The sequence below is a fragment of the Zingiber officinale genome, chromosome 5B (assembly GCF_018446385.1).
Source record: "Zingiber officinale cultivar Zhangliang chromosome 5B, Zo_v1.1, whole genome shotgun sequence".
In the NCBI taxonomy this organism is placed as follows: domain Eukaryota; kingdom Viridiplantae; phylum Streptophyta; class Magnoliopsida; order Zingiberales; family Zingiberaceae; genus Zingiber; species Zingiber officinale.
In genome coordinates, this window is record NC_055995.1 from 21,676,473 (window position 1) to 21,681,373 (window position 4,901).

At 43.9% G+C, this 4,901-nt stretch overlaps 1 long non-coding RNA gene across 1 annotated transcript; it reads left to right on the top strand.

The window, feature by feature from the left end:
- The first annotated feature begins 1,826 nt into the window (after positions 1-1,826).
- On the top strand, positions 1,827-2,451 carry LOC121987287. Its single transcript, XR_006113470.1, has 3 exons — positions 1,827-2,066; positions 2,140-2,207; positions 2,394-2,451. It is a non-coding gene; the product is annotated as an uncharacterized LOC121987287 (long non-coding RNA).
- Positions 2,452-4,901: the final 2,450 nt, after the last annotated feature.

Genomic DNA, 4,901 nt, shown 5'->3' on the forward strand with positions numbered 1-4,901 from the left:
CCTTTGTTTGGCCGATATTTCCGGAGATACGTAGAGGGTTTCTCACGGATTGCTATGTCACTTACACGCCTGACCATGAAAGGCGTGAAGTTTATTTAGACTGAGGATTTCAAGATCAGCTTCTAGGAGCTGAAGCGAAGACTAGTGTCGGCTCGATTTTTGGTTTTTACTTTCTGGAGAGGACGGATTTGTCCTCTACACCGACGCGTTTCTACAGGGTATGGGTGCTGTTCTGATGCAGCACGGTTGAGTATTCTTATATGCTTCTTGATAGTTGAGGGAGCCTGAGAAGAAAATACTCAGTTCATGATCTGGAGTTGGCCGCTGTTATTTTTGCCCTGAAGATTTGGCGGCAGTACCTGTATGATATTACATTGAGGTTCTCACTGACCATCGGAGTCTCAAATATCTGTTCACTCAGAAGGAACTTAATCTTCGACCGAGGAGATAGATGGAGTTCCTGAAGTATTATGATTGTACCATTAGCTATCACCTGGGAAAAGCTAATGTGGTTACCGATGCACTTAGCTAGAAGTCCAGAGGGACTTTAGCTTGCCACTGAGTTGTGGTCACAGATTTGATTCAGGATTTCTCTGAGTTAGACATTGAGGAGGAGGGACAGACAGAGCAGGATATTCTTGTTACCATAGTTGTTGAGACCTCATAGAGCTCAACGTGAGGCGAAGTGGTTCATATTATCAGACGGAGGATGGCGGAGGCGCAGGACCGCCAACAAGAGTTATGCTGATTGGAGACACAGACCCCTAACGTTCTCTATTGGCGACCATGTATTTCTGCGAGTTTCACCCACGAAAGGGGTGAAGAGATTTGACCTCAGATGCAAGCTAGCTCTGCGATATGTTGGACCTTTCTAGATCTTGGAGAGGATTGGAGTGGTAGATTACTATCTGGCACTACCACCGTCCCTGTCAGGCGTGCATGACGTATTCCATGTGTTTGTGCCGAGGTATATACCTGACCCGACACATGTGCTGACAGATATTTCAGTTTCCGTTCAGCCTGACGTCACTTATGAGTAGGTTTCGGTACGGATTTTGGATCGGAAAGAGTGTAAGTTGTGGAACAAGACTATCTGGCTGGTTAAAGTCGGATGACAGCATCATTCAGACGAGGAGGTTACTTGGGAGCTCGAGGATATTATCCGAGCTCGATATCCCCATCTTTTCACTTGAGGTATGTGATTTAGTTTACCGTTCAGCATTTATACTCTTTACCTGTTATTAGTACTTGCTGATGGTAGATAACGAAATTTAGGGACCAAATTTTTATTAGTGGGGGAGAATGTAAAATACCGGAAAAATGAGGAATAATGATAAGGGAATTTTTTGGAATTTTTGGAAATTTTTCGGGAATTTTTCGGAGCTCGTATGGACGAGTTAACGGGGTCCGGAAAAGCCTGTTTAGGCTACCCATTTAAGTGAGGAAAAGTTATTTTCTTTTCCTTTTTCTTTTTATTTATTTCCTTCCCTCGATGCCGAACCCGCGCCCGACTTCTCCTTCTTCCCCCGCGCGCCCGACGCCCTCCTCCGAGCCCTAATCGCCGAGCGGTCTCTTCCTCTTCCTCTTCCTCCATTTCCTTCCCGAGCCGCCGCCACAGCCGACATCGCGCGAAGCAGTGCCGACCCCGCGCCGACGCCGCCCTTTTCTGCGTACAAGCCCTCGGCCAAGGAAAACCCTAGCGCCGACAACCATCTTCCCTCTGCCCTAATTTTCCTTTGCGTGCCACTGCCGAGGGTGAGGTTGCTTCTCCCTTCTGTTCTCAGTTTCTCACCGCCATGTCTCTACTCGGATTAGTTTTGGACCAGAGCAAGGAGCACGGAGCCGAGGCCCTCTTTCCCCCTGCCTTATTGTTGACTGCCATTTTCCTTTGTGCCCTAGCATCGTCGATTTTTCCTCCGACCTTCCAGGCCGAAGATGCCGCGAGCCTAGCACCAATCTATCTCTCTGTTTATCGGCAAGAACACACGGGTCCTGACTTTGGGCAGCGCCACAGTACCAGTTTTCGGATATCGAATTCTTCTTTCTCTCATTGATCTGGATTGGAGGTAGGTTGTGATTCTGTTCTCAGATTCTATTGTGGAGGAATTGATAATTGTGTGGATTTGGTTTATATGGCAGATTAGGGATTTCAATCTGCTGCGGCTGATCTTGGTTCAGCTGAGGGTTTTAAGGAGGAAGCTGTTAAGGTTAGTTTAATCTAGATGTTGGGTTAATATGGATGTGTAACAGATTTCTTTAAGAGTTGGAATCTATGTAATTGGTTAGTTAGTGATCGTACTTTGATTAGGGGTTACCCTAAATAGGGTTGGGAATCTTATTTAGCTATTTGCTATATATGTAATTAGCTAAATAAAATTATGAGATTGACACAGGACTTTGACGCGAGACGAGCATCTTGATGTCGAGTTTGGACCGGATACGATTCTTTCCATTTGGGTACTTTGACTTATGTCTTTTGATATGCATAATAAAGTGTTTAACATATAGCAAGAATTGTGTTTTCCATTTGATTCGGTTGGTCACTACATGATCTGTTACATGTTGTTTGTTTATTTATTATGCACTGCATGTTATTATTTATCTGACCATACATGCTTTCGGTAGTGACCCAACCATGTGATACATCATGTTCAGGACCTAGGGTTTATATGATACCCTATCTGTTTGTGTACCTTCCATCTGATACATTGACTTGTGGTACACCTTTTATTTATGTATGGATCTTGCTATGCTATTCATGAGATTGTCATGCTTAGTATCATGCATCATGTTTGCATGCTGTGCGATTGTCGGCTCCACTATGGTTGAGCCCATCGCCAGTTACATGTACTGCACACACCACCCATGGATTAGTTGTATATCTGGCTGGTGTGTGGCGGTTCTGCTGTTTGGCTCCGTTGGTCAGGTGACTCAGCGTGGTAGCCGGCAGTCAGTTCCGCTCTGTTTGGCTCCGTTGGCATTTAGGGTAGCAGCGGTAGCCGGCGGATGGTGGACTCTGTTTGGCTCGTTGGTCGGAGACTCGGTGGTAGCCGGCGAGATTTTCCTCCCGGAGCAGTGACGGGAGAGAGCACGTATCACATCCCTATGATTTGGTCCACGATCGTGTCTGAGATGGCTGACTGATGTCAGGGGTGACCAGGATGTCATGCATCATATGCATTTATGCATTTATTGTTGTGATTGCTGCACTTTTTTGCTGCATTGTATGGATGCATTTGATTGACATGCATACGGGATTATGATTTCTTCAGTCCGACAACCTTACCTTTCCTTGATTCAGTCCTGGTTAATAGCGATATCTCCCTTACATTTTTTTATTTTTCATATGATATTTATTCAGGAGACTGTACGCATATTTATTACTACTAGTTATTATTTACTATACACCTCCATTGTTGATATTTTCAGGTTAAGTTCCAGTCGCTGGCCCCCCATCCGCACGTAGAGCCAGTTCTCTACTAGTTCGTTATTTGTTTTATTTTGATCTTTTTCTATATCAGACTTTGTTTTAATATTGTCTTTGGATTTTTCCTATGGATATTGTATGGAGTGATACCTTTTGATGGATTTTTGATATGATATTGGATTTCATTCTACTACGTGCCTGCCTGGACGGCAGAAGAGGTGAGTTCGTTGGATTTGAGCTTTACGAGTGTAGTGGAGTAGGGTGGATTTCGAGTCAGAGTCCTATTGTTATTGATTACTATTATTAACTGCGTGGTTGTGACAGCCAGAGGCTGAATATTTTTATAAACTGCGTGGTGTTTGTTTTTATTTTTTTTGTTATCATTCCAGCCGTCTGTGGCTGATGTATATGTGATATGTAGAAAATTTCATATTGTCCGCCATACAGGGGAGATGCTGCCGAAATTTCTTCGGACAGAGACTTCTCTGGGGCGTGACACAGGTGGTAAGAACTCTATACAAGATATAGTTTTGAATCCTAAGAGAGAGATGTTGGGATATGCCTGATGCGGTGTGTGCTAAAACACATTTATTAAGCATGCACAGCGAAAATTAAAATAATAATAATTACTAAATTATTACATCACATGCATCATACGTATACAAGGATACAACATGCCAAACATGATCACATAATTAAATTTTTATGGAAAGTAAATTTACGCTAGGTGTACCTTACGGATGACCTATAACGAGAAGGGCATCAACCGTAGCGACGTTGTCAAACTCCTTGAGTACAAGCCTCCCCTTCGGAAGTTACTAGCCACAAGCGAAGAAGAGAGATCAAGAGGAAGAGGAAGAGAAGCACACAAGAAAGAGATTTCTTCCTTGTGGTGGTCATGGAAACAAGAGGGAGACCTTCTGTTGGTGGCGGGAAAGAGAGAGGGAAGAGGGAGAGGGAGAGGAGAAGAGAAATTGAGTTAAAGTTTTCCAAAAACCTTACAAGCCAATTAATGATCTCATATATATAATCTTCTCTCAACCATATCAATATATAGCCCTCATTATTGAGTTGGATTAGAAAGTCCAAATCCAATTCATTATCCCTTAACAAAAAATTAACCCATTAACCCCTTGGTTTGGTTCACAACTAAATCAAGTTGGTTCATGACTAATTCATGATTAAACCAAATATGGTCCAACTCTTCCATAAGAGATGTGACCCATCCATGTTTCCACTACGACAAATATTTCCATATTTGTATTGTAACGACCCGACCCTTTGGCCACTTGGGCGACCCTTGTGGCGGCCCAACTAGCGGCCGTTATGTCGTCGGCCCATTTGGCGACCTCTCATGTCGTCGACCGACGACCCTTTGGCCGTGCCGTTACTCACTAGGACTTTCCACCCCTGACAGTGGATTTTTGCCTCCCCAGGATTCGAACTCTAAACCTCCAGGCTTAAGTATTAGAGT